This window comes from Oncorhynchus masou, chromosome 29, assembly GCF_036934945.1.
Source record: "Oncorhynchus masou masou isolate Uvic2021 chromosome 29, UVic_Omas_1.1, whole genome shotgun sequence".
Taxonomy (NCBI): Eukaryota; Metazoa; Chordata; class Actinopteri; order Salmoniformes; family Salmonidae; genus Oncorhynchus; species Oncorhynchus masou.
Window position 1 is genome coordinate 13,038,016 of NC_088240.1, and position 24,822 is coordinate 13,062,837.

At 41.8% G+C, this 24,822-nt stretch overlaps 1 protein-coding gene across 1 annotated transcript in view; it reads right to left on the minus strand.

Annotated features, from left to right (window-relative positions):
* Positions 1–24,394, minus strand: part of nck2a (NCK adaptor protein 2a) — a 44,595-nt gene extending 20,201 nt beyond the window's left edge. The window contains 1 exon segment of the mRNA XM_064944052.1: positions 24,195–24,394. The gene's annotated coding sequence lies outside the window, so the exon portion shown is untranslated.
* Positions 24,395–24,822: the final 428 nt, after the last annotated feature.

Sequence of the window (24,822 nt, forward strand, 5' to 3'; positions counted from 1 at the left end):
GATGGGGATGCCACTTACAATAAGATCAACCCTCCACTCTGGGCATTCACACACACGCCGACAGTCTCACTAAACACACAGGCCGACAGCCCCACTAAACACACAGGCCGACAGTCCCACTAAACACACAGGCCGACAGCCCCACTAAACACACAGGCCGACAGCCCCACTAAACACACAGGCCGACAGCCCCACTAAACACACAGGCCGACAGTCTCACTAAACACGCACCTCAGTTCTGTGCGTCACAGTGCCGACGCACCTCAGTTCTGTGTGTTACAGTGCTGACGCACCTCAGTTCTGTGTGTTACAGTGCTGACGCACCTCAGTTCTGTGTGTTACAGTGCTGACGCACCTCAGTTCTGTGTGTTACAGTGCTGACGCACCTCAGTTCTGTGTGTTACAGTGCTGACGCACCTCAGTTCTGTGTGTTACAGTGCTGACGCACCTCAGTTCTGTGTGTTACAGTGCTGACGCACCTCAGTTCTGATTTAGATGTGTTACAGTGCTGACGCACCTCAGTTCTGATTTAGATGTGTTATAGTGCTGACGCACCTCAGTTCTGATCTAGATGTGTCACAGTGCTGACGCACCTCAGTTCTGATTTAGATGTGTCACAGTGCTGACGCACCTCAGTTCTGGTTTAGATGTGTCACAGCTGACGTCCGCCCTCCAGGCAAAGCTTTAGTACCTAACTAAATGTATTTCATTACTCTTTCCCTACAGCCATCAAGTTTCAGCTGCATTGTCATTTATGCCTGTCTGCTATTGTCAGATTGTCTTTAAAGGATAAAGTTGGGAAGAAACAGGGAAGACACATGGTTAAAAATAAGGGAGAATAGCAGAAAGAGGGAGACTGCTCCCCCCTGACCCTCCATCCCTCTATTGAGAGGTGAAAGACGAAGATAATTGACAGAGTGCTGAATTGAACTACTCCAGCACTTCACAGTTCTTCACTGACAGGGAGAGAGAAAACTCCCAGGCCTTTTCATCACAACACAAAGAGATCGTAAAAGAGGATTAAAAAAAAAAGAAACAAGACCGGCTCAGCCCTCCACATTTGGCATTCAGGTCAAAACCACAGTCAGAGGAAGACCCAGGGGAACAAACTAGTCTCCCCTTTTCCCAACACTTTGATTTGTTTGGTGGTGTTTTCTTCGGGTCATTTCTAAAACTGAGGTAGAGGGAACTGGTTGATCTCCAGCCAGTGACCAGCTCCTAGCACTGAGGAATCGGGGTGGCTGGGGCCTTTGAAGCATCCTGAATGAATACACTGCAGGATAAGGAAACAGCTCCCGGTACTCCTATAGACCCATCGGTTCACTGTGATCTGGAGGGGCCTACTAGCAGCACCCACAACAGACTGCTTTGGCGGGTTGACAATGGGTGCTGAAAGCAGGTCAAAGCCCTCGTCATCGTGGTCAAATTCATTGGGACACTGTCAATGTTAATGATGTGTTTTATAGTGAGCCCACTGCCACAGTCATGCCCTACCACTCTGTTCACGCCTGGCCTGAAACACTAAACAGGACACGTGTGTGTGTGTGTGTGTGCGCACACATCAGGGGTGTGGTATGTAATGCAGTTGGCTAGACCCACCTCTCTGAGGTTGGTGCGTGCTCCTCTTCATTTTGAGCGGCAGAAAATTACTACCGTGTTTGATGTCATCAAAGAGGACAGGCTAAAAACTGTCAACAGACCCAAGACTTTGATGGCTCAGGGAGGTCCCAAAAGGAAGACATCATGCCGTCCTTTCAAGTGCCTGCTCAAAATAGACCCCGAGGAGTTAGCTTGAGCTACTGACAGAATTCTCAGACCACAGAACGAGGCCCAGGCCTGCAGTCATTCAGCCGGCTACATCATGGGGATAAAATACAGCAGGAAGAGGGACTTATCAAATTAAGCTATTGTAAGTCCTGATCAAAGCTACTGTGATTAAACCATATCGCTGACAAAAGCCTGTACAGCAAAATGGACTGAGAGCATAAGTCCTAAGACTAAGACTGAAACCACCATACTCTATGCCAGGTGTTTCTTAGTCGGGGTCCTGGGGACAAACATCTGATATCGCTAATTAAAGGTTTGAGGAGTTGATTCATGGATTCAGGTGGGTAGTGCTATGGACAAACCATGCACCCGTTGGGTCCCCAGGACCAGGATTGAGAAACACCTGCTCTACATGTCCTTCTCATCAGCACCAGAAAATGGCATTTCTACAAATGTTATACACCAAAGCGAAACGACTACATTTGAATGTGCAGTGTAAAAACTTTCTAAAGTATATATAGTTGACTTTCTGCGACAGCCCTCCACCTCAGTGCTTCAGAAAGTAGGGAGGTCATTATTTTCAGACAGTATCACTGTCCTCTCCATCATCTTCTCCACCCATAGAGAAGAGTGTGCAGCGTCTTGGAGCCACCCAGTCCCGGTCAGCTGCCTTGGACAGCACTTTCACATGTCCAGCTTCACTAAAACAAACTGAATTCCTATATCTTTCTCCATTCAGTCTTTACTCCATTCACTCCCAAATTTTCAAGCAATTTCTCACTTTCACTCTGGTTCTGTCATTTCTTTCCCTTCCCCCGAGTGGGAGAGACATCGTTTAGTGAGTTTCCATGGTTACGGTTGGCGTAGTGGTCACACACACACCTACACCTACCTCTACCTCTACTCACTGGTCAGACTACAACAAAGTGAGGTACAATTGTGTAGTAGAATAAAATGCCTGGACATTCACATAGTACAAGATGGAGTTGGCTTGAAATCTGTCGAGATTTAAAATGTTGTCAAGCAATAGGTACAGGCGTTGGAGTAGGTGTCCTATTTTATTTTAATGTAGTTCTTCCCAGGACCATCTTAACCCCTCCCTCTTCTTGGGCTAACTTACTCAAATCAAATTTATTTATATAGCCCTTCGTACATCAGCTGATATCTCAAAGTGCTGTACAGAAACCCAGCCTAAAACCCAAACTGCAATCAATGCAGGTGTAGAAGCAAGGTGGCTAGGAAAAACTCCCTAGGAAGACCAAAACCTAGGAAGAAACCTAGAGAGGAACCAGGCTATGTGGGTGGCCAGTCCTCTTCTGGCTGTGCCGAGTGGAGATTATAACAGAACATGGACAAGATGTTCAAATGTTCATAAATGACCAGCAGGGTCAAATAATAATAAATCACAGTGGATGTTGAGGGTGCAACAGGTCAGCACCTCAGGAGTAAATGTCAGTTGGCTTTTCATAGCCGATCATTAAGAGCATCTCTACTGCACCTGCAGTCTCTAGATGTGAACTTTGACTCGCTCAGGTTCCTACAGTACTACCATCGTTGTGTGACTGGCATGTTTTCTCTTCCCTTTGTTTATTTCTCACCACTTCAACGGAAGTGCACCAGACTACCGTGCTAATCATGTACTCTCTATGTTACCCCAGGAGAGATGGCAGCATGGTCCCCTCCATGTCCCTGGGCACACAATACAAAGCACAGAAAACAAGAGCTTTGATGTACAGCTCAGTTTGTTTAGCACCGTCTGGAAGAGTGAGGGTAATGCTGAGGTGAACACGTACGTGTGTGTTTGTGTGTGTGTGTGTGTGTTTGTCACAGTGCCAATGTAAATCAGCCATATTGTCAACCAAAGGGTGAAATACAACACACATGGCTGTGGGCTAAAGCAGTGTACTGAACATCATCATTGATTATTGTACTACACTCTCTCCACGCAGGCAAATCCAAGACAATCCTCATTCACAGTGACTGTACTTCTGTAACTGACACCAACATAAAGGACAGTTTGCAGAACTGGAGAGGGTTCTGTGGCACAACCAACTGGGGCTAACATGGCTCCTGGAGCATCCGTCGGGTGCTTGCATGTTTCCTTTGACGGGCCGGGTTCATGCACGCTGACACGGTCGCCAGTTGTACGGTGTTTCCTCCGACACATTAGTGAGTCTGGCTTCCAGGTTGTGTCAAGAAGCAGTGCAGCTTGGCAGGGTTGTTTCGGGGGACGTATGGCTCGACCTTTGCCTCTCCCAACTCCGTATGGGAGTTGCAGCGATGGGACCAATTGATATATTTTGATATCACAAAAAAAAAGGGGTAGCGTAAAATATTTTGGGTTCTCCCCAACTCAAATACATCTGCCACTGTCACACCAGATGCCCATTTCCTTAGATTTCTTAAGGTCATGTGTTTGAATGTAACTTCTGAAGTGTATCAATGGCACACAGACAAACACGCCAACAATCATAGTGCCTCCCACAAGCAGGGATGATAACTAGTGACAGTCCAGAAATGTAATACAGTTGCATATAACAACAAGTACATTATTCAAACATGTATTATCTCAATACTCAGGAAACATGTTTATGGTATGCTGACATTGTTTAATTCATTACGTGGGTCAAATTTAAATCCACTGAAGTGTAGGGTGGCAGGATTTTCCATGTCTGAGGAGGACCTATAGGCCTATTTGTTTGGAAAGACAGCTGGTCATGGCTGCATCTCACTGTAGCAGGCTGTGTTTTCATTATTTGGATCTCCATTCAACTTTAGTTTACTGTTAATATCACTGGTCTAAATATAGAGTGTGTCATGCCTATCCATCTGATATTGTGTTTACTGTTAATATCACTGGTCTAAATATAGATTTTGTCATGTCTATCCATCTGATAGTGTTTACTGTTGATATCACTGGTCTAAATATAGATTGTGTCATGTCTATCCATCTGATATTGTGTTTACTGTTGATATCACTGGTCTAAATATAGATTGTGTCATGTCTATCCATCTGATATTGTGTTTACTGTTGATATCACTGGTCTAAATATAGATTGTGTCATGTCTATCCATCTGATATTGTGTTTACTGTTGATATCACTGGTCTAAATATAGATTGTGTCATGTCTATCCATCTGATATTGTGTTTACTGTTGATATCACTGGTCACTGGACTGTTGATATCACTGGTCTAAATATAGATTGTGTCATGTCTATCCATCTGATATTGTGTTTACTGTTGATATCACTGGTCTAAATATAGATTGTGTCATGTCTATCCATCTGATATTGTGTTTACTGTTAATATCACTGGTCTAAATATAGATTGTGTCATGTCTTTATCCATCTACTTGGTACCTCTTTTGTTCTGTTCACATTCATTTGGTTGCGTTCGCAGTCGTCAGTATTCGAAGCCAAACTGCTATTCAGTGTTTTTGTTAACATGCATGAATAACTAGGCTACTACTTTCAGCATTTTGTAAGACAGTTGTGTGTACAGCTGCATTCACATAAAAAGGGTAATTCACCTATTACAAACAGCCTATCTTATAGCCTATATTCATTACCAAAACAGCCTTGATTTAGTGTGTAGGGCACTGTCCATTCTGCTGATACAGCGAAGCAGAGATTCACTTCAAAAACACAATGGTCTCAGTGTCGGCTTTTGAATTTTGTGTTCTAGCATAAGCAAAATTCAATATAATTCCAATGCAAGAACTCCCCAAAAATGTGCCCCCTCACCGATTTCAACTGCCCCCTTAGAAACTTTATCCTGGCGCTGGGTCTGGAGAGAAGTGGCTGAGTAGACTAATGGCTGGTGAGGGGATGCGGCTGGCTGCTCACAGCTGTCACATGATATTATTGGAAGCACTCCCACTGATATGACATATCTGACATCAGGTTCCCAACTCTGAGATTCTTTTTTTAGGATGCGTAGGACGGTCATTCATTTCGATATGAGAAACCTTCACCATTATTCATTGGCGGGAGGTCATGTTAGCTTGCCAGTTTAGATGCTAACGTTAATAATTTGCGCTATTGAAACAAATGCAACTATACTTTGTTTCGATCAACTGTAACCGTAGAATTATTTCAAAAACAGGTTGCTTACCTCGAGTTGCATTCCAAATTTCCCAGTCAGGAACAGTTTGTTGCGTTGAGTGCGTGATGACACAGCCGCCAGAGAAGGTAAGGTTAGTGAGCATATAGTGGGAGAATATCAACGGCATACTCCTTTGCGTCCTCTCTCCTCAAAACCCATTGGATGAGAAAACCAGAGTTCTGTCCCCTCTGACCTTCTCCTCCAATGTGTTTTGAGAAGGTGTGGAGGACACGTGTATTGAGATTGTCCCAGGAAGGCAATCCGTTTGCACCTCTTATATAACTCAATGGGGTGATACACTCTGCGCCTGCGTACTTTGTCAGACCCCACACACGTTTTTTATGGATCTGCATACATTTAAGTCATTTAGCAGACAATTCACATGGATGACCAATTGTGATCAAAACAGCGAATATCACCGAAAAGTTTTCATCCCTGCACAAAGCACCATGTCACCACAGGATTACCCCTGAGATTATTCTGATTATATACCCAGAGTTAACCTCTTGCGTCGAGCAATCCCGTATCCGGGAACGTAATCATAGACTCAAGATCATTGGCATAACGCAACGTTAACTATTCATGAAAATCGCAAATGAAATGAAAGAAATATTCACTCACAAGCTTAGCCTTTTGTTAACAACACTGTCATCTCAGATTTCAAAATATGCTTTTCAACCATCGCTACACAAGCATTTGTTTAAGAGGTATTGATAGCTAGCATAGCATTAGCCTAGCATTCAGCAGGCAACATTTTCACAAAAACAAGAAAAGCATTCAAATAAAATCACTTACCTTTGAAGAACTTCGGATGTTTTCAATGAGGAGACTCAGTTCGATAGCAAATGTTCCGTTTTTCCAAAAAGATTATTTGTGAAGGAGAAATCGCTCCGTTTTGTTCATCACGTTTGGCTAAGAAAAAAACCCTGAAAAATTCAGTCATTACAACGCCAAACTTTTTTCCAAATTAACTCCATAATATTGACAGAAACATGGCAAACATTGTTTAGAATCAATCCTCAAGGTGTTTTTCACATATCTCTTTATTGATATATCGTTCATGGAAGGCCTGCTTTCTTCTCTGAATTCCATGGAAAAATACTTGCAGCTGAGGTTTGCGCACCAATTTCGATGCAGGACACCGGGCGGACACCTGGTAAATGTGGTGTCTTATGGTCAATCTTCCAATGATATGCCTACAAATACGTCACAATGCTGCAGACACCTTGGGGAAACGGCAGAAATTGTGGGCCCATTCCTGTCGCATTCACAGCCATATAAGGAGGCATTGGAAAACAGCGCTTCAAAAAGTTTGCTCATTTCCTGTTTCATCTTGGTTTCGCCTGTAGCATCAGTTCTGTGGCACTCACAGATGATATCTTTGCAGTTTTGGAAACGTCAGAGTGTTTTCTTTCCAAAGCTGTCAATTATATGCATAGTCGAGCATCTTTTTGTGACAAAATATTGCGCTTAAAACGGGCACATAATGAAATAGCGCTCCCATAGCTTCAAGAGGTTTAAACAGAAATGTTTTTTTATCCAAAAATTAAAAGAGCGCCCCCTATATCGAAGAAGTTAAAGACAAACACATACCCAGAAGAGAATGATGGAAACATGGGAGGAAATCATGCCCTATGGAAAACCCATCCCTTGAACATCGAGAAGATTACTGGCCATGTTGATCACACACGCTGCAAACTCCTCAGGTATATAGGAATGGAAAAGAAACCGTGGAGTAGAACAGATCTGCTGGTGTAAGCACCACCGTTAGCTCAGAGGACTACGCTCAGGGGGCTGCAGACTGCTCATACTGTACACACTCAGCACACAGGGGAAATGTGATGCCACTGGTCTGCAGTTGCCTGCAGGTTCCCTTTCTGCTAACGTTTAACCTCCAATTCACTACAGGTCAGGATGTGTCCTTTTCACAGTGACTGGCTGCTAAAACAACCGTCAAAACAAACACGTGATGCATGGATCTCGGATTTAGCAGTAGAGCTCCTAACTATGTCACTCAACACAAATGACACCCACAATGCCAGGTGAATTGAACACACACCTGTGTATAGAAGGCGGAAACCATAGTCTGAACCCCAGAATCAATGTGGATTTAGATTTAGCTTCAGATGCAACAAACTCTCGTTCACTCATCACACAAGCAAACAGAAACACACAAACCTCCAGGATACTCGTTATTGAACTTCTCCCATTTCTCTCACTAGTCCAAGTGCTGTGCACACCTGGGAGACCAGATGCAATAGTGTGTGTGTGTGTGTGTGTGTGGTGATTTTAAGTGGTGGAGGAGGATAGATGGAAGAGGGTTGAAGAGGCCTCTAGTCGGGCTGGTACTATGATAGGCGAGGGTTGTTATTTAATTAGCATCCCCATTAGATGTTGCAAAAGCAGCAGCTACTCTTTCTGGGGTCCACACAAAACATGACATAATACAGAACATTAATAGAAAAGTACAGAAGTTAATTTGACAAGAACAGCTCAAGGACAGAACTACGTCGATTTAAAAAAAAGGCACATTTAGCCTACATATCAACATGTACCCACAAACTATGTAGGTCAAATTGGGGAGAGGCGTTGTGCCTTGTGTTGTTGCTTTATCTGATTTTTTTTAAACCAGGTTTTCTGTTCATTTGAGCAATATGAGATGGGAGTTCCATACAATAATGGCTCTATATAATACTGTACGCTTTCTTGAATTTGTTCTGGATGTGAGGACTGAAAAGATGAATGTTTCTTATAAAAACAAGTGATGCAGTCCCTCTCCTCAACTCTTAGCCAAGAGACTGGCATAGTATCTAAATTATCCCTTTGATTACAATGAAGAGCAAGACGTGCCACTGTTCTGGTTCACCTGTAGCTTAACTTGGTCTTTCTTTGCAGCACTCAACTGGACAATAATCAAGATAAGACAAAACTAGAGCCTGCCGGACTGACTTGCTTTTGAGTGTGGTGTCAAAAAAGCACAGCCTCACTTCTACGGACAGACTTCTAATCTTTACAACCAATGAATCTATATGTTTTGACCATGACAATTTACAATCTAAGATAACACCAAGTAATTTAGTCTCAACTTGTTCTGCCACACCATTCATTCATTACCAGATTCAGCCGAGGTCTAGAACTTATGGAGTGATTTGTTCCAAATACAATACTCTTAGTTTGAGAGATGTCCAGGACCAGTTAATAATTGGCGATGCATTCCAAAACAGACTGCAACCATTTGTTAAGGGTTTCAGAGACTTCATTAGCTGTGGTTGCTGATGGGTATATGGAGTATCTTATACTGTTTTAAAAAAGGTACTCGTTGCGAATCCCACCAGTGTCCGATTTCAAATAGGCTTTACAGCGAAAGCACCACAAACGATTATGTTAGGTGACCGACTCACAGAAAAGCCCAGCCATTTTTCCAGCCAAAGAGAGGAGTCACAAAAAGCACAAAGAGATAAAATTAATCCCTAACCTTCGATAATCTTCATCAGATGACACTCATAGGACTTCATGTTACACAATACATGTATGTTTTGTTTGATAAAGTTAATATAAAAAAATTTACATTGGCGCGTTACGTTCACTAGTTCCAAAAACATCCAGTGATTTTGCATAGCCACATCAATTCAACAGAAATACTCATCATAAATGTAGAAGAAAATACAAGTTATACACATGGAATTATAGATATACCTCTCCTTAATGCAACCGCTGTGTCAGATTAAAAAAAAATAAAAACTTTACGGAAAAACCAAAAGATGCAATAATCTGAGACGGCGCTCAGAAAATAAATAAAATTATCCGCCATTGTGGAGTCAACAGAAATCAGAAATAACATTAGAAATATTCCCTTACCTTTGATGATCTTCATCAGAATGCACACCCAGGAATCCTAGTTCCACAATAAATGCTTGATTTCTTCGATAATGTCCATTATTTGTGTCCAAGTAGCTACCTTTGTTAGCGTGTTTAGTACACAAATCCAAACGCTTGTGCAGGTCCATCCGAACGTCGGACGAAAACTTTAAAAAGTTATATTACAGGTCAGAGAAATTTGTCAAACTAAGTATAGAATCAATCTTTATGGTGTTGTTATCATAAATATTCAATAAAGTTCCAACCGGAGAATTCCTTTGTGTGTAGAGAAGCCATGGAACGCAGATCGCTATCATGTGAATTGCGTGTGACCAGGCCTTGGCTCTCTGCCAGACACCTGGCTCATTCAGGTCCCATTCAGCCCCACAACACAGTAGAAGCCTCATTCAAGTTTCTAAAGACGGTTGACATCTAGTGGAAGCCCTAGGAAGTGCAACTTCATCCATATACCACGGTGAATTAGAATAGGGGCTGGGTTAAAAATATATATATATATAAATAAATAAAACGACCAACCTCAGATTTCTCACTTCCCGTTTGGATTTCTTCTCAGGTTTTTGCCTGCCATATGAGTTCTGTATACTCACAGACATCATTCAAACAGTTTTAGAAACTTCAGAGTGTTTTCTATCCAATACTAATATTAGTATGCATATATTAGCAACTGGGACTGAGGAGCATGCCATTTACTCTGGGCACCTTTCATCCAAGTGACTCAATACTGCCCCTGCAGCCAGACGAGGTTTTTGTATTTATTTTTTTATTTAAAAAAAAAAAAATCAGCTTTATTTAAATCTTGTTCCTGTAGTGTTTTTAAACACGCTGGTAAATTGATTAATACACTTATCCAGATTAAAGGCACTGGTTACAGTGAGAAGCTTCCTTTTGAGTGCACAGCTTGATGAAAACCAGTCAATATTCAGGTCCCCAAGAAAGTAGACCTCTGTTTACATCACATACACTGTCAAGCATTTCACACATTATTTAGATACTGACTGTAAGCACTTGGTGGCCTATAGCAACACCCCAAAAGAAAAGGCTTTAGAAGTAGTGCCAAGTGAACCTGCAACCACAACACTTCAATAACACTCGAAATAAGATATTATCTAAGCATTACAGGGATATGGCTCTGAATAGATACAGCAACACCTCCCCTATAAGCATTCCCGTCTCTTCTATAGATGTTATATCATTGTGTTGCTACTTCTATCATCAAATTATATGGAATTGTGTTATCAATTTTTATACTTTAAATTATTCTAATCAGTCTGCAACCCAGAGTTGATAAAGTTCTGGTTTAAATGAAAAAGACAGAATTCCCAGCTTAGAAAAGTCAAATCAATGTTTATTCACGAGAGGTCTTCAGTTCATGTACAAAGACATTCATTTTATACCATTCTCCTTACTTACGCACACACATACACACACATTACGCACACGCATACTAACATTAGGAGAGCTATCTTCTCCAGAATTCTCACCACGGTTGATCACTACCCAGCCGACAGTTCCATTCCCACCCAGATTAGGGGAACCTGGAGGGGTACTCCCTGTCCTATCGTACTTTTCTCAGAGTTCTAACCAGGTCAGTACAAACACAGTTTAATTGTTCTCTGTGTTTTCTTTAGGCACAAACATACATTTCTCTCTTCCCCAGTCCAACCTAGTTGGACTTATATTTAACATCTTCATTATTCCTTATATATGCTACATAACCTATAATCCCTAATGGTTACATTTCCGGGTAGAATTATTTAATCATTATCTTTAACCTTATAAAGTCTTTTGCAATGAAATTAATAATTTAAGTCCCTGGGGCTGGTACTATGACAGGAGAGGGTTGAAGACATCTCTGGGGCCTATTCTCTACTACATAAACTATATTGTGAGTGAGAGTGAGGAGAGAGGAGAGCTTTGCCTGCACAGTCATGGTGTTGTGCAGTCACCATAGGTGTCAAGAACCAGAGCACAGAGCAAAAACATGTGGATGAGATTCTCTTGGCTGTCTCCCAGGCTGGCTTCAGGAAATTCAGATTAGCATGTGGAACGGAGTTGATTTCTGTACATCTGACAAGCCAAAGCATTCATGAGTCCTGGCACCTGTACTTCAAGGTCTCAGGAAGTAGACATCACTGCTCGATGCTAACTTAACCAAAATCGCTACATATGCAAATGAGAGACTCCATAATGGGAAGTAAAAATTGTCTCTTGTTCTCTTACTCTGCCCCTCTTCTTTCTCCAGTAATATAAAGTGCTGTTGACTCTTTCACCGTGTGCTTAACCTTCTCTTTGTACCTCCTGCTCTTCTCTCCTCCACAGCTGCTCTGAATAGCTGAATTATTCTCTTTGATGAAGAGCAACCCAATGGCACCAGAGTGGCAGTACAGGGAGAATGAGAAAGACAGAATGTGAAGAGAACTATTTGGAGTGAAAAAAGTGAGTTTACTTCATTACACTACCATATCCACCTGCTGGCCATTGGCATGCCACAAGACTGCTTTATTTCTCTCTCTCTCTCCCCTCCCCCTCTACACACAGAGAGAGACAGTCAATGTGGCAGCCATGGCCTTTGGCCTGGTGTGCTGCAGGTATATGCTGGGGGTGAGTCACTTCTCTCCTGCTTGCCTTGCCCAAGCGTGCTTGTGTTATATAAGCCCTGCTCTGACGTCGTGACAATGCTCCCAGCCCCAGGAAGTAAGGTTGACGCACAATCAGAGGAGAGAAACGGAAGCAGCCTGTGTGAATAGGATCATCTCTGGCCCAAGACTAAAAATCACACGGTCACGACCGGCTGACACAGCATTAACCAGTGTGTGCGTGTGTGTGAGCCTGACATTTTCTTGGTCAGGCAAACCTCCTGACACTACCAACTATGACACATTGTCACACACCAAAACCAAATAAAATATGTTCTTTCAGAAAATGGATGCCAAAACAACCCATCGCTAGGCAACAGAAGTGTTTCTATTTTCCCAAACAGGCAGAATGCCGATGTCACTCCTTCCACACAAAACACCAACATTCAACAGGCATCTGCTTGTGCGTAGCCATGTATTTGTTTGGTCCTGGTAATCTTGTTAGGACCCCAGTCACCCTTAAGCCATCCATCTCATACATAAAACAGTTTCATAGTGCACCCTCTGTGTGTGTGAGAGAATTAACACTGCGGCACACTGCATTATTGGTGCGCACTAACAGAGGGGAGAAGGGGTGAAAAGGGATTCTTTGCCACTAACCCATTGAGACCAATCCAGAGGAAATGTGATACGTGATAAATCAGTAACTGCTTTAATCAATGACACACTATGAACTCGGATGATGAACAATTACACTCAGAAGGCATATTATATGAATTGATTGACAGGTGATGTTAAATTGCACATCACAGCTCGAGGTTTCCTCTAGCTAGAGCGATGCGAGATGGGTGATTGGGTAGTTCAGTCAGAACTTCTCAGTGTCCTAAGAGACACATTCTAAACTGTTAAAAGCACAGTCCTAACTGGTGGAAATCTCTAGGGGCTCCATTGATAATATAAGGTAGTATTTTAAAACTGTAATCTAGTGCTATAGGGTAGTTCTACCAGTCTTACCAGAGAAAAGATCAGGGATAGGTTAGGATATAGCAGCAACCCCTGACCGTGAGAGCTGTGTCACCATCAGGGCTATGTGAGCCATGCATGGACAGGGGAACAGGGGATCATATCTTACACAGTAATGGGAAGTAGTTGATTCTGTCTCTCCATACCGTTTTTTTTATTTTATCCATTTTAATATTTGTAACTACTTTTTACGTACATACCTGCAGTCAACTTGTGCAATTCGTTAAGAGAAAGCAGATTGATTTTTTATTTCACATTATGAAGCTTACCTGTAGTCCCCAGGCACACAACAATGAGACCGGAGCCTTGCTAGTAACTCACTGTTGCGCAGCACGCAACATGTGATCAAGTTATTTATTTAACTAGGTAAGTCAGTTAAGAACAAATTCTTATTTACAATGACGGCCTACCAGGGAACAGTGGGTTAACTGCCTTGTTCAGGGGCAGAATGACAGATTTTTACCTTGTCAGCTGGGGATTTGATCCAGCAATTGGCTTTGGGGGAGACCAGTGAAATATACCGGCTGGAGCGCGTGCTACGGGTGGGTGTTGCTATGGTGACCAGTGAGCTGAGATAAGGCGGGGCTTTACCTAGCAAAGACTTATAGATGACCTGGAGCCAGTGGGTTTGGCAACGAATATGAAGTGAGGGCCAGCCAACGAGAGCATACAGGTCGCAGTGGTGGGTAGTATATGGGGCTTTGGTGACAAAATGATGGCACTGTGATAGACTGAATCCAGTTTGCTGAGCAGAGTGTTGGAGGCTATTTTGTAAATGACATCGCCAAAGTCAAGGATCGGCAGGATAGTCAGTTTTACAAGGGTGTGATTGGCAGCGAAATAGAAAGCCAATTCTAGATTTCATTTTAGGTTGGAGATGTTTAATATGAGTCTGGAAGGAGAGCTTACAGTCTAACCAGACACCTAGGTATTTGTTGATGTCCACATATTCTAAGTCAGAACCGTCCAGAGTAGTGATGCTGGACGGGCGGGCAGGTGCGGGCAGCGATCGGTTGAAGTTTGTGCTACAGGATGTAAATTTCTGTTTGAAAAAGCTAGCCTTTGCTTTCCTTAACTGCCTGTGTATATTGGTTCCCAACTTCCCTGAAAAGTTTAATATCGCAGGGGCTATTCGATGCTAATGAAGTACGCCTCAGGTTGTGCTTTGCAAATGTGCATTTGATTAGCTAATTAAGTAGCTAGTTAACTTCTTCGATATAGGGGGCGCTCTTAATTTTTGGATAAAAAAAAACGTTCCCGTTTTAAACAAGATATTTTGTCACGAAAAGATGCTCGACTATGCATATAATTGACAGCTTTGGAAAGAAAACACTGACGTTTCCAAAACTGCAAAGATATTATCTGTGAGTGCCACAGAACTGATGCTACAGGCGAAACCAAGATGAAATTTCAAACAGGAAATGGCCCAGATTCTGAAGGTGCTGTGTTCCAATGTCTCCTTATATGGCTGTGAATGCGCCAGGAATGAGCCTACACTTTCTGTCGTTTCCCCAAGGTGTCTGCAGCATTGTGACGTATTTGTAGGCATATCATTGGAAGATTGCGCAATAATTTTGACGGAGGACACCAAGCGGACACCTGGTAAATGTAGTCTCTTATGGTCAATCTCCAGGTGCGTGCACTTTTCCATTTGGTTCAGAGGAGAAAGGCAACTGCCACAAATGATTTATCATCAAATAGATATGTGAACAACACCTTGAGGATTGATTCTAAACAACGTTTGCCATGTTTCTGTCGATATTATGGAGTTAATTTGGAAAAAAGTTTTGCGTTGTAATGACTGAATTTTCAGGGTTTTTTCTTAGCCAAACGTGATGAACAAACGGAGCGATTTCTCCTACACAAATAATCTTTTTGGAAAAACTGAACATTTGCTATCTAACTGAGAGTCTCCTCATTGAAAACATCCGAAGTTCTTCAAAGGTAAATGATTTTATTTGAATGCTTTTCTTGTTTTTGTGAAAATGTTGCCTGCTGAATGCTAGGCTAATGCTATGCTAGCTAGCAATACCTCTTACACAACTGCTTGTGTAGCGATGGTTGAAAAGCATATTTTGAAAATCTGAGATGACAGTGTTGTTAAAAGGCTAAGCTTGTGAGTGACTATATTTCTTTTATTTCATTTGCGATTTTGATGAATAGTTAACGTTGCGTTATGCTAATGAGCTTGAGGCTATGATTACGCTCCCGGATACGGGATTGCTCGACGCTAGAGGTTAACCACATAGCTAGATAACTAACTTCTTCCAAAATCAATCTTCAAAAGGTAACATCAGAGAATCCCCTCCTGGATCAAGAGCCTTGCTGTCTAATATTTGTTTAGTGTGTACAGAAAACTGTGTAGCATTTTGTTTTTTACTTGTATAACTAAGATGGGTTGTCTGTCCTGCAAATACTTAGGTCAGAGACCTAAATACTTACTAGGTCAGAGACTATTAAAATGTTCACAATGCACTCATTAGCATTCTGTGTGGGATTTACATGTGCTTGTTAGCATTGCTAACTTTCGGATCACATAGACTCACCGGGGTTTGAAAATAATCACCCCTTGTATTCAGAGCCGGTATGACCGTATATCCCGGTAAGACAATCTAGACACCGCCCAAACCTACTTCTCTCTCCACAAAGGCAGTCCAGCTCCATGAGGGTTTAACCTCTCCTCAGAACACCCTGGCGATCTGGGTTCTCTGAACATGACTGAAGCCAGGAGGGGGAATCACGGCGTCATGCTACTGCTGGCAACACGCCTGCTCTCTGTGACCGGCTGCTTTAACCTTGCACTAACGCCTCTGGGGGCGTTACACTGGTACCCCAAGTTGACAGGAACTTTGACAACTTTCACAGAACAGAAGTGTCAATGAGTTGTCAGCGAGAGTGCACAAGTAGTAGGGAATTAAATGATGCCTTTGTATTTAATTTTCAACTCGCATCCAGGCTAAAACTAGGACAGCAGGCAAACACACAGAGAATCCCACCACCCACTGTATTTCCAGTGACCAGATAGCAAGCTAAGGGAATCCAAACCTTGATGCAGTGATATTACTGAACTGCTTGTGTCAGATGCGCGTGTTTGCTTCAGACGAGGTCATGAACTGAGGTCAGTACCGCTCTCGTTCTCTCACTCAGAGGGGTGTTGTGTTTCACCCCTCGCCCCAAAGTGCCAATTTTCACCGGGGTAATTTGAAGCCAGCCATGCAGACTGGGAGATGGCGTGGGAGTGCCATCCACCCTTAATTACTCTTTAACGAGCACTTCTGAGGGTTCTTTTGTCTGTCTGGGTGAAGAGGGTGAAGTGAGGAAGGGGAGAAAGAGGGAGAGTGGCAGTGGTGTGAACTCATAGTCCCAACAGAAATCCTGCCCCCTGGTCCCAGCCCTGTGGAGTGTCTCTAAAACTAAACACTGGAGCTGTATTTCATGTGTTCATGATGAACTGAGTTAACTGATTGGATGAGAGTCACTGAAACATAGACCCTTCTCTTTCCCACGTCCTCCATCTCCCCCAGCATCCATGGGAAAGATGGGTCTTTTAAAAGGGCCTGTTTTAAGGGCCTTACGGAACCATATGGGGCTGGGGTCAAGGGTTGTGGACGGGGAGTGGATGGTCCATGAAAGAGACATACCAATGTACCAGTGCCATCTCCCCCTCCCCTCTATCTGTCCCCCTCTCTGTCCGTATCTGCAGCCCAGAACAGGATTAGGCTGGGTGCCCAGTGGTGACACAAGTCTGTTGGAGCTGAGCTGACAGACTGTTTGTTGGTTCAGTTGTTGGCTGCAAGCGGAGTGAGGACCTGAGAGAGAGAGGGTGGAGAGAGTGAAGGGAGGATGGGAGCGTTGAGACAGAAGTGAGATAAAAGGCTTAAAATGAGTGAGAAAGAGAGAGTGAGGAAAAATGGGAGAGCTGGTTCACCGTGTAATGAAATGGAGAAAGAAAAGGCTGTAGAATCATCTCTGATGAGAGAGGGCAGAAATAGAAGGTTCAGCCAGAGGACAAAGTCTCCTTGGACTGTACGTGTCGGATAACTCTTAAAAAGAGTGCCAAGCTGGAAGGGACGTTTTTGATGATTATGTACTGTGTGCCTAAAATGACATGCATCTCTTCAACATTTGCTCTCACTATGTTATAAGTAGGATTGCAATGTGTATGCGGAGATATATGTGGCACTCCCCCCATAAAGATGTCATGTCTATTCTCATCAATACGCTTTCAATAGGTTTCCTACGGAGGATTGACAGTATCATTTAAAACAGATTCACATTCAAGTCAACGTTCTCTGATGTGTGAACCTCCAACCATCTTTGTGGTACCATTTTAAATGTCCGTTTTATTCCCATTTTAGCACTTATCAGCCAAAACATGACACCAACCCTGTATTCAAGAGGAAGTTGTGTCTCAACCGATGGAGGTCACACCTCAGATGATGTAAAATAGGGCCTAAAGGTACAACATATGCATTGACCTTTAAGATAAAGATTTTTTTTTTCTATTAACATTTTTTTTTAATGTTTGACAACCTTGTTTGTCTGCTTTTAAATTATATCAATCTCAACTGTTTATCATTTCCAGGGATGAAGACATGAAAGTCTCATGGAATGGTGGGTTATGCTAAATAGGTTCCCTTTGAGCACCTTTATCTATTGAATGTTTTGGTATTCAGGTCCAAAAATCACTTTCTGACCTCTTCTACAACAGGCAAATACGTATGGAAGGTTTTGTTCAAATCGAAAAGGGGTGCAGTCAAAAAGGTGATTGAATTCAAATGGATTTACCCTGTAACTGCTGCCACGATTAATGGCTGTCCAGTTCCTGATTACAACATGATTAGAGGGAGAATAACAATAAGCTGACCTTTGAACCTACCATCCCTCATTACATAATATTATCTCCAACCATCTGGGTCTGTGTCCATCTAGTCCACTATTGGGCAGATTAACATTTTGCAGTAGGAGAAAGATCAGAGTTTAGGACCAGCTACTGTGCTACCAAATCAATGGTGTTGTGAATGGGTGGTTTTACAACATGGCTTCTTTTTCTCTAACAAGCACAACAGATGAGTAATGATGACGTCTTGGTGATTCTGGGTCAGTTTTGCACGTTACAGTGGAAGTCACTATTTATTGTGTAGCCTAGCTATAAATGTGGATGATTACACATGTTCTATTTCTACAGGTTGGCCAATCAGAAAATTGTCAAACGTATAACATATGATAAAACAATATGTTTGAGTGGAATGAGAAACCACTAAATATCAAGGGATGGGCTTGCAAGGCTCCACCAAGTCTTGAACACTATAATTATAGCCTTTTTAGAGAGACATTCAAGTCTATTTAGGTCAGTGTTCCAAAGAGAACAAGAAACTGTTATAGATATACAGATCTGAAACACTGAGATGGAGAGAGAAACTGTTATAGATACACAGATCTGAAACACAGATGGAGAAAGAAAGAGAAACATATATAAAGATCTGAAACACAGATGGAGAGAGAAACTGTCATAGATACACAGATCTGAAACACTGAGATGGAGAGAGAGAGAAATATATATAAAGATCTGAAACAGATGGAGAGAGAAACTGTTAGATATACATCTGAAACACTGAGATCAAGACAGAAACTTATATAGAGAGATCTGAAACAGTTATGAAGAGAGAGGAACTGTTAGATATATACAGTGGGGAGAACAAGTATTTGATACACTGCCGATTTTGCAGGTTTTCCTACTTACAAAGCATGTAGAGGTCTGTAATTTTTATCATAGGTACACTTCAACTGTGAGAGACGGAATCTAAAACAAAAATCCAGAAAATCACATTGTATGATTTTTAAATAATTTCAGTAATTAATTTGACTGCCCATTACTGAGTATGACTTATTAATCATCAGTTATTTACATTGCTGATGACTTTATTTCATTCCAAGTCGTCACCTCGCCTCTACAGAGTCGTCACCTCGCCTCTACAGAGTCTTCACCTCGCCTCTACAGAGTCGTCGCCTCGCCTCTACAGAGTCGTCAATCCCTAGTTTTCAGATAATTTGGCAGAATGAATTAGCCTCTAAGACATCTCTTCGCCTCTACAGCTACCTCGCCTCTACAAATGTCATCTGTTGACTGGGCCTCCAGAGTCATCACCTCACCTCTAAATCACACAGGATTGACCTCAGGAAGTCCAAACCAGATTCTACAGAGTCATCACCTCAGTCTACAGAGTCAACCTAAACAACCCTACCAAGTTCTACAGAAATCAAATCAGTGTCAGAGTAATCACCTCACCTCTGGCTGCTGCCTATGCTGTCTGACAATACCACTATTTTAGTAGTTCCTCAAAGTAAATAAGGCATACTTTTGTGACTGCTGAATACCAACTATAAATCACTTAGATCATGTATTATCAGGCTCACAAAGCAACTGCTCCCCATTCCTCTCAATCATGTGTTCTCTTCTCTAGTGTCTGCACCTCACAAACCAAACAATCCCTGGTTTTCAGATAATTTGGCAGAATGAATTAGAAAGACATCTCTTGGGCTCAAGCTAGACATACAAATGCTCCTGTTGACTGGGCCTCCTTCTGTAAGAAACAAATGCAAGGATTGAAGGAAGTCAAATCAGATTACTATTTAAATGCAGTCACAGAGAACCTAAACAACCCTACCAAGTTCTGGAAATCAAATCAGTGTCAGGTTGTAATGTATCCTCTGGCCTTCCTGACCATTAACAATGGATTCTAATGAAGTGAAGGATAAAGCCAATATTGTAGCGGTTTTTAACAAGCACTTCATATCTGCTGGCTCCGTTTTTGATCATGGTGGGGCCCAGGACTCAAATGTAAGCTCTATTACAGTCAACTATGATATAGTCCCTCATGTCAACCATTTTAACCTTGAGCCTGTTCTGTTTCTTATACTAAGGTAAATAAAGGCAATAGACACTAAAAAGTCTGCAGGTCCAGACAACCTAGATCCCTACCTCTTAAAGATAGCAGTTGGTATTATTACAGAACCTATGGCTCACATTTTCAACTTGAGTCTCTTGACCAATTCCATACCCAACATTTGGAAATCAGCTTATGTCTTCCCACTGCTAAAGGGTGGAGAACCCTCAGATGCCAATAACTAACTATCGTCCTCTCTCTAAATGCTCTATCCTGGCCAAAATCTATTAATCCCTTGTGAACTCACAATTAAAAAACGTAATTGAAAAGAACATACTGAGCGCGGTTCAGTCTGGCTTTAGATCGGGACACAGCACCACAACTGCAGCTATGGCCGTGGCAAATGACATACTGAGCAGGGTTCAGTCTGGCTTTAGATCGGGGCACAGCACCACAACTGCAGCTATGGCCGTGGCAAATGACATACTGAGCAGGGTTCAGTCTGGCTTTAGATCGGGACACAGCACCACAACTGCAGCTATGGCAGTGGCAAACAACATACTGAGCAGGGTTCAGTCTGGCTTTAGATCGGGGCACAGCACCACAACTGCAGCTATGGCCGTGGCAAATAACATCAATAATGCACTTCATAAAAAGCAACATTTTGCTGCTCTGTTGGTAGATTTATCAAAGGCCTTTGATTCAGTTGACCATGAATTGTTGCTAGCGACAGACTCTGAAACATTGGACTCAGTGAAGGGGCAGTAAATTGGTTTAGAAACCATTTTCTGACAGAGCACAATATGTATATACAGACAATCACAAGTCTAGCTGAGATTAATAGAGGTGTGCCTCAGGGTTCCATTTTAGCTCCTGTGTTGTTCTCAATTTGTATTAATGATTTGGGAAATGGGATGCAACCAGCTAAATTCATCTATATGCATATGATACAGTCATACATTAATGTGCTCCTTCTCTGGTTCAGGCTGTTGAAGAGCTCCACACTGCTTTTCAGTCACTGCAGGCCTCCCTTTATGGTCTAAATTCATGATCTTTACCAGAGCTAGAACTCTGCCAAAGGTTCGCATTGTCACATATGGTGGCTTATCCATTGAAAAAGTGTTATCCTACAAATACCTAGGTATTTGGTTGGATGACAAGTTGTCCTTTAAAGTTCATGTGGATAATCTTGTGACAAAGCTTAAATAGAAATTGTTATTTTTGTAATAAGGCTTGCTTCCCGCTTATGACTAGAAAGAAGCTTGTTCAGGCCACTTTTCTCTCTGCAATTGATTATGGTGACTTGTTGTATATGCATGCAGACTCCACTGTCTTACAGAGACTGAACTCTGTTTATCATGCATCCTAGCGCTTTATTACAAATGCCAAATCACTCACCCAGCATTGCACCGAATGGTAGGTTGGAGCTCACTTTATATGCGCAGAAATATACATTTGTATGCGTTCATCTACAAAGCCCTTTAGGTAAACTCTCTCTTTACCTCTGTAGTCTGGTCTGCTTCAACACCAACAGGTAAACTCTCTCTTTCCCTCTGTAGTCTGGTCTCCTTTACCACCAGCAGTTACCCGGTCTGCTAGGTGTTGCTACTTAAAGTCCCCAGGACATTCACAGTATTAGCCAAGACTACCTTCTCTTCTTGTGCATCAAAGGCATAGAATAGTCTACAATCCATGCTTCATCTAGATACGTTAGTGCCACTGAATTAATTTAAAATATTGATAGAAATCTTACAGAGTAGTGTAAATGCTTATTTTTAGGCTGGATCATGTTGTGTTTTGTTTTAATGATGTAATGTATTGATTGTTGCTACCTTCTTGGCCAGGTCTCCCTTGAAAAAGAGACTCTGGGTCTCAGTGGGCTTTTCCTGGTTAAATAAAGGTTAAATAAAAATAAAAAGGTTAAATAATTTGGAGGCTGGACACTGATCATGAGTCAGATTTAGTCAATTTGAACAGACATTTGAAGATGTGAAGATCATGTAAGGATATCTATTGAAATCAGTTAATTTTATATACGGATCCATAAATGATCAGATAATGACTACAGATATTATACATGATATTATACATTCCTGAAAGTGGATTGGTTCATGCCTAAGTATAAAGGCTTAGATATGTCAGCATGTTGAAACATACGTATTTGTAGAATATTTTGATTTCGCAATAGGGTAAGTGGGTGGACGCGCATCAGGTGCTTGTCTTGAAGGGAGCTCATCCCAGATAGCTCCCTGGACTCATAAGGTAGCAGGGAGATTTCTAAGGTCCGGATTGGATGCATGTAGAAACTGTCCCATTACGGAGAATATCCAAGCTCCATATGAAATTAAGAACATGCGTATCCGAATAAATATAGCTATCACCTGTTATTGACCCTTTTCTCCCAGTGCATTTTATTTGAAATCAATGACAGCAAGGTACATAATTGTTACCCAGAAATTATTTGATATTGAGGTAAAAACAGCTGCATTGGACCTTTAACAACAAGCCTACAGAAAATGGCAAAACTTGCACTTTACATACCGGTCATTGCAACGGCAGCCAACCATGTCCCGTAAAAACGGGGTTGCCATGGTGACCTACCTCTCAGAGGAGTGCATCTGCTAGGTGTGGCCCAAAACTACACCTGACCCACTGTCCCGCTGACTGTCCCAGATACAGAACCTTCATCCGCATCACATAAAACTGATCTGATAAGGACTAAAAGAAGCTGATAAGCTACATTTCCTTATGAGTCTGTTAATCAGTGGAAGGTGTTCATATTGCTGTCCACAGCACAGAGCTAAATGTGTTAGTTCTGGCATTTATGTGACATTTGCAGCACCGGTAAAATAATGGGATTCATTCCTGACTGTAAAGTACAATATCTCTCGATGGTACCACTTCACACCTCTGAAAGCCTGATGGAATAACATGCTGGTGCTGTGGAGTGGTGGTGTGAGTGAGGTCATTTGCATAAAGGTCAGCCTTGGGCTGAGTGATGGTTTCTAAACAGTAGCCTAGTAGACAAAAGAGTGGTGTATTATAAATGATATTTCTTTAGTTGTTTCTGTCATTGCTCTTTTGTCTGGACTGTGTTTGAAAGATGTTCATTAACCATTCTTCCAGACTGCACTACAGGTTACTACTGTATGTAATCCCTGTTGGCTATCGTAGCCTATAATGTGAAGCTCCTTTTTTTCTGGCAACAAAATATAATTTTCCTCAATGTGTGATAAAGGTTTGCAATGAAGATGGTTTAATTGTCTAAGCAAAATGTTCATACCAACGGATATGAGATGTGTGCGGGAATCTAGGTTTTGATTGGATTGTAGACCAATTGTGGGAAAAGGTTATTGGCTACGGGATAGCATTTAGCAGTTCTCCACTTGATGAAACCTGAAAACCACAAATAGACAAAACTGAAAGTAAGAGGAACTCTTAAAGAAAAACAGCCTACAATGCAAACCAGACAATATTTGGTTTCAAACAGTCGAACACAAGAGATTCATTTGTATGAGTCGAATGTTACATTTACACGATATACTCTACTAGCATATTGCAGCCTACTTCTAATAATAAGTGCATTATTTCATGTAAAAAATACCAAAAAATGCATTGCGGTTAACCATATCTAAACAATCTTGTAAAAACGCACATATAGCCTAACAACTGTACCGTCAGTGTGTGGACACGACGACACAGTGACTGAAAGAATCAGAAAGTGACGTTTAGTTTAGTGTTCTGACAAAATGGTCCATGAATGTATTGTCCACGTCTAGGCCTTGTACCAAACGATAAATAGACTTCTGTGTATAATGTTTATAACCACTGACTTGTCATGGTTCGCAATGCTACATTTGTGAAAATAAAATGCAGCGACTATAGGCTATAGTTCACGCCACAAACATCACCCGGGGCGACCACACCAACTTTACGCTCAGTTAATTATTTTCTTACCTTTGTGTTCACTCCAACGAGAACGGGGACTGACGAAGCACACACACTCGAACAAGAACGAAAATAAACCGTTTCCACAAACCAGTCGAGTCGTAAGCAAAAGCGCAAAATAATAAATTCACGTACTTTCTTTGATTTCTCAAAACAATTCCTTTCACGTTGCTGCCTCCACCTCAATTCACTCGACCTAGTGACGTCACCGCTGCCAAACCAGGCTTGGTGGGGGGTGTTGCGTTCATGGCAAGATGGGATACTTAAAACTTGTGTCTATGTATATATAAATATATATATATATAAAAAACAAAATACATTTTATATGTACATTTTACCAGTCAAAAGTTTGGACACAACTACTCATTCCAGGGTTTTTCTGTATTTTTATTATTTTCTTCATTGTAGAATAATCGTAAAGACATCAAAACTATGAAATAACACATATGGAATCACGTAGTAACCAAAAAAGTGTTAAACAAATCAAAATATATTTTATTTATTTTATTTCAAATAGCCACCTTTTGCCTTGATGACAGCTTTGCACACTCTTGGCATTCTCTCAACCATCTTCATGAGGTAGTCACCTGGAATGCATTTCAATTAACACGAATGCATTTCAATTAACAGGTGTTAA